This window comes from Paramisgurnus dabryanus, chromosome 13, assembly GCF_030506205.2.
Source record: "Paramisgurnus dabryanus chromosome 13, PD_genome_1.1, whole genome shotgun sequence".
Classification (NCBI taxonomy): Eukaryota; Metazoa; Chordata; class Actinopteri; order Cypriniformes; family Cobitidae; genus Paramisgurnus; species Paramisgurnus dabryanus.
Genome location: NC_133349.1, coordinates 19349836 through 19370661, shown reverse-complemented (window position 1 = coordinate 19370661; position 20826 = coordinate 19349836). Strand labels below are relative to the sequence as shown.

Genomic DNA, 20826 nt, shown 5'->3' with positions numbered 1-20826 from the left:
CACCATTTGAATTACTCTTTCATATCACCAGCAACACACTGATGGGCTTTATATAAAACACTACAGTCTTTGTGTCTTTATTTTTATTGTCATTTTTTCAGACGACTTCTACAGTAATCAAACAAAAGTTTTTACCAAAAACAAATATTCTTGCAAAAAAAAAAAATAGAATCACAAAACATCAAATTTAGCAACAAAGCCAAAGTAAAAGCAAAACAACTACTGGATAAATTGCTATTGGGGGAAAAACATATACTTGTTGTGTGTGTGTGTGTGTGGGTGGGTGGGGGGTTTGCAAATGTGGTTTACGAGGAAATGTGGTTTACAGATGATTTAACATGTCATTATACATGAATAGTGTATAATGACATGTTAACAATGCTATAACCATGTGACACATTCAGTATTTGAGCAATTCTGCTTGCAAAGTTCTCAAAATGATTTACCTAAGGCTGTAGTGCTAAGGCTAAGACGGATTGGTGTTCTGTTTTCTGTGCAAGTGTTTTCAGGTGTGTTTGTAAGTGCCTACAGATGAGTTTAGTATTTTCAACAGAGTGTTTTCCCAATGATAACAGATGATTTTGTTTTTGAACAAAGTGTCTAATGTAGAATACATGTGTAGTGTTTTGCAGTAAGTGTGTAACAGATCTGCAAACACAGTGCCAATGTGTTTAAGCTATATGGTTACACTGTGTTTAAGGTATAGTTACAAAAGCTTCAAGTTCTGTTACTTTGGTCTAAGCATGTGTCTATATTGTTCAAGCAATAGGCACATTTTTTTATTATTGAACTACTGATAGAACATTGACCTTTTTGGCGATGTCTTTCATTCTTTTCTGGGCTTGATTAGGAAAATCAAGCTACAGTCAGTAACAAGCCTCTGCAATTTTCATCAAAAATCTAAAATGTGTTTTGGAGACAAAGGTTTAGGTTTACCATTAGAAAAAAAGTGTGTACAATTTTGAGTTGTTGTGTTTGCTTGATGACAACTGTGTTGTAGTTTTGTTCAGCTTTTGCCTGTCCGTGTTTAACATAATACAAGTGCATTGCAGTGCAAAATGTGTGTTTTCAGTAGTAGGTTTTGTTTAGAGTTTTGCAAAAAGAGTTCATGATTTGACAAATGGGTTTAAACCATTGTGAATTTGGTTCAGAAATTGAGGTTTTGTATTTTAGCAATTCAGAAAAACTGTACTGGAAGTGGTTTGACTGGCTTCCTCTATTGGCAATTGGCTTTCCATTAGAATAAATTTTTAAAGGTGCCAAATTTGCATTGAAATGATGTGTTACATTGTTCTCTGATATCTACATAGAAGGTATGAGGCTAATAAGTGCAAAAATTATCCAGCGATGGTTGTACATGTCCATTCACAACCCTAGAATTTGCCCCCAGAATGAAATGGTCTGTTATTACCTTATTTGAAAGGGTCATGAATAATAATGTTGAGCACCACTCTGATTGGCAGAACAGCTCCTTTAATAGCTCTGTTTGTGTGTAAACAGACCTTATGTTTCTCTTTCTTTACTTAAAACGCAGCTGTGTATATCATTTTTACAACATACTGTAATCTAATCTCAACTGTCTACCACTGTCCAGAAGAGCCAGTGTATGCATTTCACACAGACAGATCTCTTATGCAGTACTTTGGCTGGGTTTAAGAATTGTGCCCAGTTGCATGAAACTCCTTAAGTGAGGGTTTCCCTGAGGGAGAAAAAATCCCTGAGGTAAGGGATTTCTTTAAGAGCGTTGCAACAAAGGTCTTAACTGTGACCCTTACCTAAGTGTTTATACTAAGTATTTTATGGTAGTCTCTGCCAAAATCACGGCAATGGAGAAGCGGTTGCTATAGTTACAAGATCCCACAGTGTAAACAAATCAACGCATGCAGCTCAACAGATGGCGGATTTGTGTACAATGAGGCTACGTTTACACGTGGGCGGCTATTTTCATAATCAGAGATTTCAACCTTTCCGGTTTCAAAAATAATATCGTGTTCACACGTCAGTTTTCAGAAAAGTATTAATTTACACGTACCCATGCATATATGCCTTTGAGAGAAGCTCAAGCCCACGTAAGCCAATCACCGGCGCCGCTGGTGGTGACGCGGACTGGTTCTTCGTGTTGGAGGGGAGTTGTTGCAGTAGGTGTTCGATGACATCAAAGTACCGCGAGACCGATTACAAATTAGACCTCTACATGTGATTTCTCAACTCGCTCTCGCAGTACGTTAACATCATCCGCCTATCCGTTCTTGCAGCACAGCATGAAGTTGAACACGCGTAAAATTGCTAACCTCCGAGCACTCGTCTCTGCTCCTCGACATAATGGAGCAGCTGTATTTGGAAATACAAACACACGAAACGAGTTTGCACGAACATAAATGTGATCAAGGAAGCGTTCACATGTAAACATAGGTCGCACTTTTGACGTAGGTGCGAGCGCTGGCGCATACTATGAAGTTGGCTACCTAAACAAACGTTTGTCTCAGTTTACTTGCAAGCGTGCAAACGGATGTTTTCAAAAATCCACTTTGGCCAGAGTTTTTAGAAAGAATTGGTTTAAGAGGCGAAATCTACGTTTACGTGTAAACGAAGGACGCAAACGAAGGTAAAAGTCTCTGTTTTTCAAAATAACCATGTACGTGTTAACATAGCCTGAAACGTCGCAAATAACAAAATAACAGACTCGAAGCAACGTAAGGTAATACTTTAGCATTTAAGGGTAAATACTTATTGACAGCCTTATGGTTACCTAAGTGAACACTTAAGGGTTTTTCTTGCAACTCATTTTTTATTAAGGGTACCCTTAAACTTACACTGTAAAAAATTTCCCTGTAAAATAACAGTAAAGAGCTGGCAGCAGAGACGCCAGCAGTATACTGTTATTTTTGCGGTATTTATACGTAAAATGACTTTACGGTAGTAGTCTGTAAACCAGAAAAACTGTATTTTTCTGTATTTATATAATTAACAGTAAAGAGCTGGCAGCAGAGACGCCAGCAGTATACCGTTATTTTTACAGTATTCATATGTAAAATAAATTTACGGTAGTAGTCTGTAAACCAGAAATACAGAATACTTCTGTAGACACACTGTTAAATGATTTCACAGTCTAATACAGTAAAAAAATAAATGCATATTTCTGTGATTTATTTGAAAACTAATATTGTTTAGGTTAAAGTAACAACCTAAACAATATTATTGTAATTTCCAAATAATCACAGAAATATGCAGCATTTTTTAAATAACATAAATTTAGTCTCTAAAAATTTTTCATTGATATTTAAAATATCAGTCTCCCATGAACTTGCCCAATGATTTTCCAGGGCTAAAGACAACTGCTTAAGATATGCATTATTGTGAATATTATGCAAAATAAGCAACAAAAACTTCCAAATCAAACACCTTTATTTCAAAGAGCAATGTCTATGTCAACATGAATACAAAAAAAGGAAAGAAAATAAATCCTGTTGGACAATGCTGAAAAGAGCTTTCAAGTAGTAAACAGAAACAGTAGTGTTTTGCTTTAGACTATGGCAATAAACGTACGTTCTTAAATTGCTCGTCAGAGACTGCCCCTAATCCTAACCAAATGTGAAGGGCATAACCTATAGTTTACTTTTTTATTTAAGACATAAGTTTGAAAACATACCTAAGGCCATTTTGAAACTATTATAGTACAGTAGAACATTTTGTCAGGATGTATCAATAATATGCATAAAAAAACATTTAGGATGAAACCGTAGGGTAGGCACCTGTGCCACTGCAAGCTAGACTTGCAGGTTACCTCTTAAAATTGTCCTGTGAGGTAGGCTTGTGTTTTTACATCTTAGTTCTTGTGGATCCAGAAGAGACGATCATCACTTTAGTAGCCGCTGTTCCTCTCTGCAGCATTATTCCAGTGCTGTCACTGTCAAAGAACAAAAAACAAGCATACTCATAAATAAACTAAACAATCACGGATGTAAAGTATAAACTCCAAGCTAATGCTTATAAAGTTAAAAATACCAGTATAATTGTGGCAATGCCAGACTGTCAAAACAATGAGAAAAAGATTTAATACTCACAGATCTATATGAAGTTCCATTAAAAAGTCAAGGAGATCCTTCAGTAGCATGGCCACGTGTGTATTTGACTGCAGAAGACGACTTCTGGACGATCACACCTTATATCTAAGAGACAATCTTGTCTGATGATTTTGGCATTTGTCCCTCTCTCTGGATTTATATCAATGAAGCGCCTGAAATCAAAAGCAATTAATTGTTTTTTGTCTTTCTTCATTGCACAAATTGAGTGGATTTGATGACATCAAGTGGAATTATAATAAAGTCTATACCCTGTATGTGTGTGTGTGTGTGTGTGTGTGTGTGTGTGTGTGTGTGTGTGTGTGTGTGTGTGTGTGTGTGTGTGTGTGTGTGTGTCCGTGTCCGTGTCCGTGTCCGTGTCCGTGTCCGTGTCCGTGTCCGTGTCCGTGTCCGTGTCCGTGTCCGTGTGCGTGTGCGTGTGCGTGTGCGTGTGCGTGTGCCTGTGTGTGCGTGTGTCTGTGTGTCTGTGCGTGTGCGTGTGCGTGTGCGTGTGCGTGTGTGTAGGTGTGTAAATGTTGAGGCTTGAAATGTACAGTACTAATTTCATTTTATGCATAAAATACAAACACATTAATTTTGAATTCCAGAGGGCAGGCTGTCTCATCTTGATACTGAAGGCTGAAAATGTAGTAGGTTGCAAACATAGCAGCAAGTCCAATTGCAAATGTTGGTGTTATGCCCATAGAGATTACACAGCCCTTAAAGGTGATCATCCAACCTTTAATTGTGACTTGCCTTGTTGCACTTGAAACTTAACAACATGGAAATACTTGTTACTTTGTTTAAACATTTGTAAACTCAAGATGAATGGCCGATAAGATATACAATGCGTCTATAAATGAATCTAAATTAAATGTATATTACCAGGTATCAGGCGAGTATTTGCAGGAAGACTGAGAGTTGTCTCAACGTCAGCTGCAGTGGCAGATACCTGAAGGGAACAAATACATTATCCTTACCATAATAAGATTTTTAAGAAGAACATTTATAAAAAGGACAATAATTAATAAACACTCGGTGGAATGTAACCAAGAGGTGAACGAGGTAGGCTTCTGAAGTACAATCAAACTTCTAAATAGATTTGACATCCAAAATTTAAAGGGTAACAATTTACATGCAGCATCCTTTAAACCACAAAATAATTTACACCTCTCTTTTTACATATGTAGTAGTACTCCCACAAACTAGTACACACATTGCATTCACAAAGAGTCCAGAAAGACAATATTTTTACACCAATTTGGCGTTTAAAAAGAAAAATGCAAAGCATTGACTATTCAACTTTAACCAAACTACAATTAGCTTTATTTTCTTGTTAACTGTTTGTAAAATACTTTTCATTAAAAGTCGACACAAACAAAATAAAACTCACCAAAACCATCTCGGATAGTCGATGTTCATATAATCCTATGGTTTGATTGAAATAAATTCTTTAATAAGTGTTGTTTCTCAAATTCAGAAGTAGCCTATGGCTAACGTTACCAAAATTAAACAAAATACCACTCAAAAGTAATATTGTTTTGGCTATTCAAATCTAAGCCTCACTGTTAAATGACATGTTTAAATCCCTAGCAAGACAAGCTTCTATCAGTTGATATCAAGCATTCTTGGCAATATGAATAAGATTTGAATTACCGTTTCATTTGTAGATGCAAGACCCAATGAATTTGATGAAGAACACTTGAAAATGTGCAGCACGTCATCTAAATTGTACGTCCTCTTCTGAAAAATCTCCAATCCAAATAATGGTTTCCGAAATTCCATCCAGGAGTTAATGGCAAATTATTTCTGTATTTTTTTAAAGAAAATTGACCAAAAGCAATAGGCTAGCCTCAATTTATAAGACATTGCTTAGCTTCTGACCATGCTCCAAATTCCCCAGTCAACACGCATTTTCAAAAAAATACTGTATTGTCCTGTAATTTAAAACATCAACTTACTGTTGAGGGCCTCTGTCTTGTTGCTCCAATTTAAGCAGCCCACAATGCATTGCTAACTACAGTACTAAACTGTTTAACATGAAAACAGTATTTTAGTGTTGAAAATTGGCTGTTAATCAACAGCAATTGTTTACAGTGTATATTTCTTAGCTTAAGGACTTAAATGCAACCGGGCACTGATGTCGAACTGGTGTATGGCAGAAAATGTTTGCAATTGTAGACCTGTAAATGGGATGGGGAAGGAAATTGGTACATTTCTTGACATTAAAAGAAAGTACAGTAGGAAGTAGAAAGTGTGTGGGGGAAAGTAACAGAAAGCAAAATGTTTTTTTAATGGTGTTTGGTTACAACAACTAAATCTTCTGCTGAGTCATAATCAGTGGCTTTCATCTCCACCCTCCTTTCTCTTTCCTCTTCACCTCTTCAAAATTTTATAGAAATTATGTCTGACACCTGGTGACTTGCATTCCTCATGTTGTTTCAAACTTGAATGTGTGGTTGGTGGGTGTGATGCTTTGTGTGTAAGGGGGAGGGGGGGTTATAAGAATTCCACTGTTTCTCGCATTACTTTATGTTTACACACATGTTGTTTTGTTGCTATGGTTCCTCATGAGTTAGTTATTTTGGATGCAGTGTTTGTGCATGAAGGCAGTCTTTCTAAGTCTGATGGACTTAGATTGCCCTTGCAGGGACCACTTCAGTATTTGTGAAATGAATACAGTTATATTTTACTATCAACTCTTATGGGGATACTTCCAAACAGATTATATACTGTACATTATACTTAACTTCAGTAAAGTTTGTGTTGTGATAGTAAGGAGCATTATGTGTACAAGCTCACTGAGACATATCAGTGACCTGTTTACTACAAAAGCCATATTTGGAAGGAACTTCCTGTTCTTCATCCAGACAAAGAATGACTTGACAAATCATCTGGCAGAGGCTCAGTGCATTTAGGTCTGGAATGCACTGTATTTAGAGTATATTTACATATTTTTCACTGGTTTATATTCATTTACACTTCATAGTTATTTAGCTGCGCAAAAAATTCTGTTTTTTTCATGCAGGTCTATTATTGTTGAATCATTTGTGGTCTAACTATGCAAGACTGCTATTTATGAGAAAGAGAAATCAAAGCAAAATCTAATCTGTAAAGTAACAGAATTAAAGGGACTAAATGACATTTATAGTGAACTGTGTACTTAAACAGACACAATCCTCATGAGACGTGGTAAATGTTCAAACCACACTGTAAACATTAAAAGACACTTGAGGCACAATTTGGCACTATTGGGTGGAACCCTTTGACACCTTAATAAGTCTGTGAGTGCATTTCTTGAAGTAATACTTGAGATACTCCAGGTGTATGAAAAGATCACACCCAAACACTGCAGTAACCTTGACAGTCAATGAGTCATCGTTCCGGTTGTCATCCCTTTGGGTTGGGTTGCAATAAAATTCTCTCTAGCCAAACTATTTAATTGACAGAAAATCCTCCAATTAATATTTTGTAACTGGATAACAATGGTAAAGTTATGAAAATAAAGACAGAAATAATAAAAAAAAGGTTATATAATGTTATGATGTACAATAAAAGCTTTAAAAAATAAAAATAACAAAGTATATATGCTTACAGCAAATATATTTTAACAAATTTGTACTGCTAAATTCACACCTCAGTAACATTAGCAGCTGACGAAATACTAATACTTAATTGATGTGACTCAGGGTTCCCACACTATTTCAGTGGTTTCTGGATAAGATTTTTAAATCATTTTGTGTGGAGAAGATTTTCTTTGAAAGTCCTATCTGTTTCATTAATAGATTTGATCTACGCTGCTTATCTTACAAATGCCTTAACTAATACAATGTTGTCATTGTGGCTTGTGGGCAAGGTCAACTCAACAATGAGTTTTCCAGATGTGAATATTGCAGTTTTAAAACCCATAGATTTTCCATGTTTTTCATTACTGTGGGAATCCTACTTGCTATTTATTATAAGCATACTACTACACGTAATATGACATATTAAACATATAACAGCATCATTACATGATTTATAAATCCTAATCAGTTAATATTAATAATGATAGTCATATGACCATTTCAATTTTGTTTTTGTCTGAAAGAACTAAAGCTTTACCCATTTGTTATTTTGACAAGGTGAATTGCCTTCTTGATAACGTTCCTGTTTAACATTAAACTTGTTTTCATCTCATATTTATGTCACCAGGTGACGATTTGTGAGGGCGGAACCAAAAGTATGGAAGATGGGTTCCGCACGGACGACTGACTCCGAACACCGGAATTTCCGGGGTTTCTCCGAGAGCAAATCAGGACATATTAATGCAGCGATCGCTGATAGGCCAATGAAGAGGGAAAGCAGAGTACAAAAAGACCTTTGAAAACTGAAACGGGGTGCTTTTGTGTGCTTTGTTGCTGCTGTGCAGACCTGTGTGTGTTTGGTCCACACCGATCCCTTGGGGAAGACAACGGAAGCCTGTTTGCATTCTCAATAGAAGGAAAGACGTTTGAGGTGACTGGGTGAAGAGGATATTTGGCGATTTACTTTTGACTGGGCTGAAGATAAGGTTGTATATACATTGGTGTATGGATGTGTTGACATATGCAAACGTTCTGAGAATTATTCACCAGAGCTGGCGCCTCTGAAAATCGAGGATGACGGAAGAGCTGTGATAGGAAGAGAAGACCGGCAGTGTGTTGAGTAGCAGATAATGTGTTGATACGAAATATTCAGAAGAAGAGTTACCGGGCATGTGTTGTGAGTGTGTTGAAGAGTTCCGGCCCCACTGCAGAAGGAAACGTGGGCGAGCTGTGGATCAACCGTGGAGCACGAGTGAGGAGACCAGCTGGCAAAGCATCCTCGTTATATGTGAGTAACTGAATATAATACCCTGAGAAATTGCTAGCGGGTAGATTCACTTAACCTATGCTGTGAGCCTAACCACCAGAGTCTGGACCCACTGATGAGAAAACTGTGGGTGAGCCGAGAAGGTAACTAGGAGCATATAGGGGTCCGCCGACTATATCTACGTGCCATTATTTCTCTCTGTGACAAGAACAACGCCCAACCAGCCTCACGAGGGGTCTGAGCCGAGCTGGCCAAGTCTTTAATTCACGTAAAGTGTGTGCAGAGTGCCGTGGGTGAGTTGTGACTTTTATTGTGTGTGTGTACACTAAAGCTTGCTGTGTAATGCTGTGCTTGTAGTGACTGAAGCCGCCCCTGGCCCAGTACAAATCGTGAAGAGGTAACAGCACGTTGGGGCCTGAACCACACGAGAGAAGGCAACTCAATTAGGACTTCCTGTGTGCTAGCGAGAGCCCGTGCCGATCCAGAGAGCAGGCAGTGGTGAAGCTCAGCCGTGTATCAGAGTGAGTAGCGATTGATGTGCACCGTATGGACCGAGGGTCATTGTGGTGAACAAATCTGCATAGGAGAACCATCTGTGTGCGAAGCCTTGTCGAGGGTTCGCCCCAGCTCAGGACCCCTGTAACCGAAAAGGAGGGGGAGCCAGGGAAGCGCTCGGCTCCGCGCAGCCTGACCCAAAAGTCCCCACGACGCCCAAGTAGCCGGAGAAGTACCCTCGTCGCCTAGAGGCCGATCAGGTGAAGGTATACTGTGCAAAACCGTCACTGTGAAAGTCCACTGCCCGGAGGAGCGTTGGGTGGGCTAAGCCTTATGAGTAACTTACCTTCGTGGTGTGTAACCTACCTTTGCTTACAGCATTACCCTGAGGAAGAACGAAAAGTGTCAGTAGTGTGAATCACTTACCTCTGTGGTGGGTACATTACCTCTGCTCCAGTAATCGCCCTGAAGAGAACGAAAAGCCCCAGTCGTGTGAGTAACTTACCCTTGTGGTGTGTAACCTACTTGTGCTTACAGCATCGCTCGAAGAAGAACGGAAAGTCACAGTCCTGTGAATAACTTACCTTGTGGTGTGCAGCTTACCTTTGCTTTCAGCATTACTCTGAAGAGGACCGACGACAAGCCCCAGTCCTGGAAAATCTCTACCGCTGTGTCGCTAACTTACCTCTGTTTCAGCACGATACCGAGGGGAAACAAGTTGTCCAGCGAAGTCCACCGGAGGGAACCTAAGGGCGAGAGAGACGAGAGCATTAGGCAAGTAGCGAAAAGTACTGGACCAAGCCACTAATTGTGTTCTCCCTGTGTTGCCTCCAGGAGAAGCGGAGGGCGCCACGGATAGAAGGAAGCCCTGGAAAGGAGTCCTAGCCCCCGCTCCACAGTTGAATTAGTCCTGGAGACGAGAAGAAGCTTGTTTTAACTGCCCTTTCCCTTTCCCCTTATCTTTTTAAATATTTAATAAAGTTGCATTTTAACTATAGTATACTCGTCTGTCTGGTCATTGGGGTGGTCTTGGGAACCTCCTCGAGGTGGAAAGCTAGGAAGGGGCGTGACCCTTTAGTTATCTCGGGTCCGCTCCGACCTGTGACATTTATCTAGACTTACATTTACTGTACCGGACAACAAATGTATAAACCTGCAAGGCCTGCTCTAAAGATTTGACTTGTTTTTCATATCCTGCTTGTCCACAGCATTTTATTCATATTGCTTTCACAGCAACAGTTACTTGGCCTAGTTCCATTGCCCCACCAAAGAATAATTAAAGTGTTTTGCATATAATCCCTTAAATGGTTCTGTTAGGTAAAGGTAATCGTAAAGTGTTTCATGACAGCGACCCAGGTTTGTTGTTATAAAATCCTATTGTTGCCATGGAGACGCAACAGAAAAAACTTAAGGGTTTTTCTGCAACACCCTTAATTTTAAGTGAAACATAAGGGTGAACTTAAGGGAAAATTACACTTAAGGTGCTTTATGCAACCGGGCCCAGAGCCTCATCCAGTGCAAACTTTAATATCAGGGCTGTCGAACTCAACTTCATTCCAAGCCACAGCAGTATGGTTTATGGGCGTCAAAAAACAACAAATAGTGAGTGGGTCCCCTGGTCATTTTTCTCTCTACATCAGTGTTGACAGCAGTAGGGTTGTGATGGGTAAACCAAGGGTGTCCGAGAACTATGGGTGTGAGGGGTGATTCCATGATGTAGAATGAGATGTTCTCGGAGTGGTTGCCAGACGTGACGAGTGTGATCTTTTCAGTGGTGAGAGATGTTGGATAGTTCCTGGCCATTAAGTGCGTGCACTGATTACGTGTGAGTGGTCTGAGGGAAATCTGAAGTCTGTGGGCTAGTGACTGATCCATGAAGTTACCTTCGGCCCCGGAGTCCAACAGTGCTTTGAAGTTGTGGTTGTGAATTGACCATTTCAGCCTTACCGGGAGGAGCATAGCGTTGGATGAGGTCTTTTCGGCGGAAATCCCACCCGATAGTAGCCTCATGCTTAAGTGGCCAGCCTTCCCACAGTACAGGCAAAGGCCCTGGGATCTCTGCCTCTCCTTCTCCTCCCAGGAAAGCCGAGCTCGCCCTACCTGCATGGGTTCGTGGTCGTGAGTGGGGCTGACCGTGTCTCCGCCGTTGGCGCGTGGACCCTCCGCTCCACCGTGTGAGCGGACATGACTCGTCTCTCCACTCGGGCCAGTCGTGCATCCACGCGTAGTGCCAGTTCGATCAGCCCATTCAGAGAAGTCGGAAGATCCATGGCGTAGATTTCCTGATGAACACGGTCAGCCAACTCATGCAGGAACATGTCCCACTGCGCCTCCTCGTTCCACTGACACTCCGCCGCCAGGGTCCGAAACTGAATAGAGTAGTCCGACACGGATCAGTCTCCTTGCTTTAGTTCGGCCAGCAGTCGAGCTGCTTCTCTACCCGCCACGGCACGATTGGACACACGTCTCATCTCGGCGGAGAGTGTCTGGAACAATGCGCAGCATGGATCCTGGTTCTCACACACCACTGTTCCCCAGAGTGCCGCTTTCCCAGTTAACAGAGTCAATACAAAAGCCACTTTGGACTGCTCCGTGTTGAATGTCCTGGGCTGCAAAGAGAAATGCATAGAACATAGCGTCAGGAAAGCTCTGCAGAAATTTGGCCCACCAGAATATGACTCGGGCACAGGCAAACAAGGTTCCGACTGGGAAAGGCCTTCCGGTGGTGTGGGAGGAACCGCGGGCGTGAGAGTCCATACGTTGAAAACTGCTGCGAAGGAATTCCTCCAATGAAGACGGTTGATTACTCGCTGCTTCCATGCACGGTCAGATCGTTCTGTCATGAAAACACAAGCGGAAGCAAGTGCGAGTAATGATAGTTTATTTAACACAAAGTAAATGAATATGAAAGTCAATAACAGACTGGTGGTGCAGGGGCTTTAACGGTCAGCAGTGAAGAGATGTAAACAGCCAGACGGTGAAATATCCACAGAACAATGAACCGGAATACGACACACAGGAATCCAACACCGAACGGCAAACACAGCCTCAGCTCACGCACGGAGACACCAACATAACGAACTGACAATGGAGATGAGTAATGAGTGAGCTTATAAAGGGAGAGTTGATCAGATGCAGGTGGTGATGATGAGTGGAATCAGCTGTGGCTGGTAAGCTGATGACAGCGTGGCTGAGACACACGCCCACAAACACACGTCGCAACACAAACACTAGACGAGAAGGAAACAATGCATTTGTAAACCGTGACAAATGTACATAACAGGCGGTAGGCTATTGCTACCAAATACAAGGGCTTTTTTCTTCAGTTGGTATATGTATTTTTCTTTTTAACAACTTAAATATAACATGCATGCTTGTTAGCTCAGACAAGGAGTCAGGAGTCGCGAGTATGTTGAATGCTGAATAACTGAAGACAAAGATGTTAATGTTTTATTGACCCACTTACTATACTCACGGATCATTTTCTGCTTCAAACCTCACTCGAGCTCTAATGCCTCACATACTGTTCAGCTGGTGTATATGCATCTCAGGTGAAACACGATATCAATTTCGGAGACACTTGATGACACAGAATATCTGTACTGGTGTCAGGATATTGGCAGACCTTCTGTTGTTATTTAACCACAGTATGGTCAATATGGCACAAATTAGCACACTCACTAATCGATTTAAATATTTAACATATTCTGGTACTGTAAATATATCCAAATATATGGGCTTACAGTTATCTTTAACTCAGTAAGTTTATCATTTATAAATCAGGTACACTTACAAAAGCGAAGTGGCATTGTCCCATACAAAAATTTAATATATGGCCATATATGTACTTATATTTTACATAGTATGACATATATCTATACATATATTTGACTTATCTGAGAACACAATATATGCCTGCAACATATATGAACATTTATATGTCCAAACATGTGAAAAAAATATTTGGTTTCATCAATATATGATACCATATATCTGCATATATTACAGTATAGTATTGGTTTCTCGCATATATGGACAATATTAATTATAAATATGTGACATACATATTTGTTTTCCACATATCTATACATATATTTGACTTATCTGAGAACACAATATATGCCTGCAACATATATGAACATTTATATGTCCAAACATGTGAAAAACATATTTGGTGTCATCAATATATGATACCATATGCATATATTACAGTATAATATTGGTTTCTTGCATATATGGACAACATTAATTATAAATATGTGACATACATATTTGTTTTCCACATATTTAATAAATGTATGTAAACATACATGCATGTGATACTGATGCATTTTTAAAGCTGTGGCATATGGTTATGGTACTTTGTGGATGTATTTGTCAAAAATGACAAAGAAAGCACTGCATTATTGTATTAAAAATACTATATTATGAAGTCCTGTTAGTTTTGTGACCTAAAGACCCCCCCAGGATCACCATCAGACAGGTTTTTGCTTTTATACAGCAAGTAAAAATTATCTGGTCAGATCATCTTTAAATATGTAAGTGAGTGTTCAAGAAGATTTGAAATGTATGATCATTATGGGGAATCAACAGCTATTTTAATTACTTTGAACAAAAATGACTGCATTAGTTCAGAAAACTGCCAGCTAAGTCTGTGTATATTAACAAACAGTGATAAGTTGATACTGATTATTATTAATAATCACAAATCAATTACATTATTATTTTTATTTTATTATTTTATTTTATTTTAGTTTTTTATTTTATTTGTGCAGGGATTGGTAAAGTTAATAAATAAATAAATAACCAAATGTTATTTTTTGGTTGCTTTTATATCTTTTAGTATAGTGTTTGTTAAGCGAATTTACATATTATTATTATTAGCCTATTATTAAATCGTGTTAAATGTATTGCTTAATTAATAATAAATAGTCAAAAGAACATAATAAAAACTTCCTCCACTGCCTATTGAATGCGCTACACCCAGTCCAGTAGGAGGCGCTAATGACCCTTCAGTTGCCAATCGCCACTCAGGCCAAAAGCGCAGAAGAACAAAAATGACCGGGAAAATCTGACAGGACTGAGAAGATGACAACAGCACAGCGGGGTTTTAGAAGTAAGTTTTAAATATTTAATATATTTTGCATAAGTTTCTTGCTGTCTAGTTTGTTACAGCCTAATTAATCATTATTGTTAGGGGAGGTTTGCAAGTTTTTGTCGTAGTAATCTTGTAGCTTGCGGTTTACTATGGTTTGATCCTTAATTTTTCTTGGGTGTTTTTGTAAATATGTCTTAATTTAATGTTATTGCACAATGCACAAAACTGTTCAGAATCTTTCAGTTTATATTATTCTGGTTAACCTTATGAAGCATGTTCTTAAAGGAACAGTGATTAATAAGGCACTTATTTATGCAGTTAACTCATAATTTACAAAATACAATTTGTTTAAAACAGTCACTTGAGAAATAATTCTAGAAAAATAACGTGTACAGACATTTTCACAGACATTGTTAATGTAACTGTTACATAAATACAGCTTTCTGGCAACAGGTGGTGTGTTTTAGATAATATATTTAAAAGGTTCATATCTAATGCATTTTGACATTCCTTATATTTATTTTTATGTAAGAGTTATACTTTTATTTTAGTGAGAGGGTTATGTTTGTGTTTAAGCAGACATTGCAAGCAGGCAAGCACTTATAGCTTGACATGGCTGAAGTCAATACTACCTCACCAAAATTACAACTAATGTTTGGCTTAAACCTTGCCTAATCGCAGTGTTTTTCCCTTTTATTATTTCTCTTTTTGTAGGCCCATCAGAGTGATTTTCTGAGTTCTTTCACATATGCTGTATGGTAAGAGTGAATTTCTGCCAGTTGATACCGGTGACAGGTGTAAATTATTAAGTTTATCTTTGTATTTTTTTATTAAAGGTCAGCGAATGGATGGATTATCCAGTCACGGTACATAATAAAAGGTAAATGGCAAGTAATTAAGTAATGTACTAAATGTATAAACTGTAGTGTATTCAGTAGCTACTAATCTCACATTACCTCTATCACTCTCTAAAAGACTTGACTGAGTTAGAAGAAGCTGAGCGACTCTTCAGAGTGAAGATGTTATGGTAATGTAAATCTTACGTTTTTATATTGTAGTTATATATAATATATCAGAGACAGCACGTCATTTTAACCCTGTTTTATGGTTAAAGGGGTTTTGCACCCTAATGGCGCTTTTCCATTGCATAGTACCCTACAGGTAAGGTCGAGTCAGCTCACTTTACTTTGGCTTGGTTAGCTTTTCCATTGAGGGAGGGATTATAGGGGTGTCAAATGTATATAGCACGACATTCGTTGCTCGACTAATCGAGACTGTTTTCTAAGATGGCTCCTGTCTGTATACGAGTAATGTATTATCTTTATAAAGGATCTTATTAGGGCTGTCACTTTTGAGAAAAATCAAGCACACATATCCCGCGCTTGAGCGTGTTTCTGAAAAGTAATCGTCACTGACAACAAGCACACATACATAGCCTATGTATGCGCGTGTGCATATACATTAACCCTGCTCGTGCTGTTTGCTTGACTGTTTTAAATGATAGAGAGCACAAACCATTGATATTTGAGAAATAAAACTTACCGCTGAGTTAAGCAGATCTTACTTCACTCTGTCGTCTATGTGACATGCGACAGTAAGCACGTGATCATTTTAAATCAGTTTACAAGACAAATGCTGTTGTTGTTTAATATAAAAAGTTTACATCAGGGCTTTGAACCTGAATTTTTTTCCCCAATTGGTTCGTTCCAAACAGAAACAGTATTTTAACGTTTCCGGTTTTTGGTTCAACCCTAAAGTTGACGTTCCTGAACCGGTTAGAACAAAAAATAAAGTTCCCGAACCGGTTAATAACGTTCCATGTCAACTGTGGGACATAAAAATAAGTAGGCTGATCATTAGGACATTAAACTTAAGAAAAATGATGTAGACTAATAAGTTAAGGCTCTATCGTGTCATCGAACATTAAAAAGGCTAAATTATGTAAGCGGCATAACTGACATGCCTACATTTGTTGAATGAGTGCACTTAAACACACGCACACACACACAGACGGAGGACGAATTCCAAACGGCGCTTCAGGAAGAAGATGCTGCATAAACAGTCACTCCACATAAAGTGAAAATTACGATGTTTTTCCGTGCTTTATTCGCCAAATGTATTTTATACATCAATAGTTCTGATCTTTGAAGGGCATAGGGATAATCATGTTTGATTGGAGTTAGGGCTGTAACTTTTGAGTAAAATCAAATTCGAACGGATATCGAATGTCATGCAATGGATCCGAATATATGCGAATATCTAGGTGCCCCCCGCGCTCATCAAAAAAAAAAAAACACCATAATGGAGATTCAATCACAAATTTATTAACAGTGAAAGTCATAAACAGGACTGTCTGAATTACTTTTTTTACTTTTGAAACGGCAGGTAATCAACTTATAAATAACAACTTATATGAAAAAACTATTCAGAACAGGTACAGACAATAACTTAAAACAGCAGCAGGAAGCCCAAACGGAATTCGCGCCCGCAGATTTCGGCGGAAAACTCAGCGGATTTAATGCGCGTCATTGACAAGCAAACATATCCCGCGCTTGAGCGTGTTTGTGAGAAGTAATATCTTTGACAACAAGCACACACACATAGCCTATCCCACGCGTTTGTGAGCCGTCATTGACAAGTACATTAACCCTGCGCGTGCTGTTTGCTTGACCGGTTTTAATGATAGAGTGCACAAACCCTTTGATATTTGAGAAAAAATTAAACTTACCGCTAAGTTAAGCAGATCTCACTTGACTCTGTTGTCTATGTGACGCGTGACAGTCAGCACATGATCATTTCAAATCCGTTTACAAGACAAATGCTGTTGTTGTTTAATATAAAGTTTACATTGCGTTGTAAAAATGATGAAAGTATCTTCATACATGCTAATTTCATAATGTGAACGTATTAGCACAAGCTTTTTATTCTGCTATAATATTTAATATAAACAATAATATGTCATTTTATATACAAACTATAATTCTATACTAACATGCACATTAGGTTCATGTTGGTCCAATTTGATTCCCTTTCTTGCGCACAGTTGCCGTCGTTGGTCTCACTCTCAGCCTCCTTCCTATTACGAGGTGTTACGTAAAAAAATGCGCTACACATGGTATTTTAAAAACCGGATGGTTTATTTATAGTTCGAATACGGATATTTCACATCTTGTTCGAATGCATATTCGAATATCGAATAAAAAGTGACAGCCCTAATTGGAGTTGGGCTGGACACATTCAAATCCATGTGCGTCTGTGTGTACAGAAAATTGTTTATTTTAGCGCCTTTTTGTGGTTAAATTGTTTAAAATCACTTAAGTGTTAACATTTGCAAGCCTTTGAAACACGTGCAAATGATCAACTTTCACCCTATTTAAATTTGCATATTAATCCGCAAATCGCATGCGAGCCGAACTGTGGGTCGTGATCTGTACAGATCACTGACCAACTGCGATCCGTTACACCACTAATTAGTATTAAAAAAAAACAAACAAACATCTTGAGATACTTGGTAGCCTACAATATTAACCTCTTATGATTGAGCATTAGAGACTTGGGCTTGAGTAGGCTACCTGCTGGTGGCAAGCTTCTCATTTCTCTGAGTCAACGACGACCGGAAGTGAACTTCACAGAGTCAAATTGCACAGAAATCTTGTCAAAGAACTGAAAAAAATAACGTTATTGACCGGTTACCATTATTTTCAATTAATGGTTTTGTTCCAGAACATATATTTTTGGAAAGTTTCTGGTTTTGTTTCTGTTCTTTGCAAAACATCAAAAGTTTCTGGTTTTCTTTCCTTGAACCTGTTCAAAGCCTTTGTTTACATTGCGTTGTAAAAAAGATTATGAAATTTATCATACATGCTAATTTCATAAAGAAAATGTATTAAAGGGACATTCCACTTTTTATGAAAATATGCTCATTTTCCATCTCCCCTAGAGTTAAATATTTGATTCAATCCAATCCATTGAATCTGATCAGACCATTATCATCGTGCTTAAAAATAACCAAAGAGTTTCAATATTTTTCCTATTTAAAACTTAAGACTCTTCTGTAATTACATTGTGTACTAAGACCGACGGAAATTAAAAGATGCTATTTTCTAGGCAGATATGGTTAGACCTATACTCTCATTCTGGCGTAATAATCAGTGACTTTGCTGATGTAACATTAAACATTTGATTCTTACCAAGAAAATATACTCTCAAACAGGCGTAATAATCAGTGACTTTGCTGATGTAACATGGCTGCAGCAGGCGTAGTGATATTACGCACTGCCCGAAAATAGTCCCCTGCCATTGAAAGTAACCAAGGGGACTATTTTCGGGCAGTGTGTAATATCACTACGCCTGCTGCAGCCATGTTACATCAGCAAAGTCACTGATTATTATGCCTGTTTGAGAGTATATTTTCTCGGTAAGAATCAAATGTTTAACTCAGGGGAGCTGAAAAATTAGCATATTTTCAAAAAAAGTGGAATGTCCCTTTAACACAAGCTTTTTATTCTGCTATAACACTATAAACAATAATATATGTAATTTTATATACAAACTATAATTCTATCTATCTGGTTCGTGTTGGTCCAATTTAATTCAGAGCACTTGATTGATTTGGTGTTTTCATTTTCATTGTAAGCCTTTAAAAAGTAACTATTTTAGATGCAATTTTGTAATATTTACGGCTTAAATTCTCTTATATATTTTTTAAAAAATTTTAAATCATTCCGCAGAACTATCCAAAAAATTACCCAGGTTCCTTAACTGCTGTGCTACCACCACCCCTTTCGGCTTAGTCCCTGCTTTCGAACCACACCCGTGGAGATATCTGCCAACAAATGGACAATCATTCATGGGGCTACAGAATTTTCAATGTATGTTTTCAAATTCACAATCTGCGTAAAAAAATATAGTTTCGATGAGAGGTGGTGGAGGGTGGTGTTTGGCACTATGACCCTATCTCGCCTGCAAATAAAATAGGTGCAAAACTGGCCGCCATGCTTGCACTAAGTGTGGCCTTACTTGCCTATTCACGTACTTTGTCACTTAATTTTACGGACTTGCACTAGAAGAAACTGCAATAAAGTTTTTTTTTATCTTTGTGATAAGTTTATCCACCAGTGTTTTGTCTGCTTTATACCTAAAACTTTTTCTTTAAAATGTACCTTCTCAGATGCAGTTATGTCAAAGCACTCGTTTCGGCTGGCAAGATTGGAACAGAACCTGAATGGGAAGATGGCAGAGCTAAGACTGGCAATTTCCAGGAAAAATGTTTACTAAAAATGAGTGTGTTTTTTCCCAGCGAGAGAGTTTGGGAATGTTTTAAATGTGTCTAGAAGTTTGAAAATGTAATACTGAGGGAAAAAAGTGAGCGCTTTGAAAAGGCTTTAAAAAGAAAAAAAAGTCTGAAGTTGATGTGAAATGAAGTTAAAGTTTTTACTTGAAAAGTTTGTACTGTACTTGTTTGTACTTGTCAAGTCTGTGCTGAAAAAAATGCAGTAAAGGTTGTATTTGAAAAGACTTGGAATTGTGTGTTCTGTAGAATGAGTACAAATATATGTGCAGGCTGTATAAAAAAACATAGTTGTGCCACTAATATAAGTGAAAGTACATGGTGTCATCATATTAGAAGCATATTTGTATCCCTAATATAAGTGAAAGTACATGGTGGCATCATATAAGAAGCATATTTGTATCCCTAATATAAGTGAAAGTACATGGTGGCATCATATAAGAAGCATATTTGTATCCCTAATATAAGTGAAAGTATGTACAATGGAAATAAGTACATATATGCATGTATACATATATGTGTCTTACGTATATTTCACATGTATGTCCATATATGGGAAAATATATGGCACTTACATGAAAACGGCCATTTTTGCTATATTTTGAAATATATTTTTCATATATGTCTATATATTTTACATATATGAATTTTGCATATACTTTCATATATGCAGCAGACATACATGGGCACTGATATTATATATGTAATTTACATATATTGACATATATTACATTTCTGTATGGGGTGTGACCCTGATGATATAAAAAATAAGAAACAGACAACAAATCTAAAGTTTTATATGGGTTTCGGTGAAGAGAGTGAATAATGCAATATGTTTTAACTCAATTACATTAGTTACATATCTGTGGTCTGTTGTAACCCAAGCAATAACGTCAGAACATCCAACAATTAGTAGCCAATGGTATGGCAAAAAAATCACCTGATGTATCTCACCCTCTCATTTCAAACAGGAAGCAGATGAAAACGAACCAAAATAAACAGCTGTGTGTCTGCCAGCTTCTCTATGCATTTGGCAGGAAGGAAAATAT

At 38.0% G+C, this 20826-nt stretch overlaps 2 long non-coding RNA genes across 3 annotated transcripts; one reads left to right on the top strand and one right to left on the bottom strand.

Moving 5' to 3' along the window:
- Positions 1 to 3330: 3330 nt before the first annotated feature.
- On the bottom strand, positions 3331 to 6126 carry LOC135743181 (uncharacterized). 2 transcript variants are annotated; one of them, XR_012334827.1, is made up of 5 exons: positions 5718 to 6126; positions 5455 to 5489; positions 4947 to 5013; positions 4065 to 4237; positions 3331 to 3907 (listed from the first exon to the last, which is right to left on the bottom strand). It is a non-coding gene; the product is annotated as an uncharacterized lncRNA (long non-coding RNA). The 2 variants fall into 2 exon arrangements; XR_010530491.2 differs by having other exon boundaries at positions 5455 to 6126.
- Positions 6127 to 13600: 7474 nt separating this feature from the next.
- LOC135743381 (uncharacterized) lies at positions 13601 to 20479 on the top strand. The gene is made up of 5 exons (XR_010530508.2): positions 13601 to 14505; positions 15202 to 15245; positions 15324 to 15367; positions 15463 to 15514; positions 19658 to 20479. It is a non-coding gene; the product is annotated as an uncharacterized lncRNA (long non-coding RNA).
- Positions 20480 to 20826: the final 347 nt, after the last annotated feature.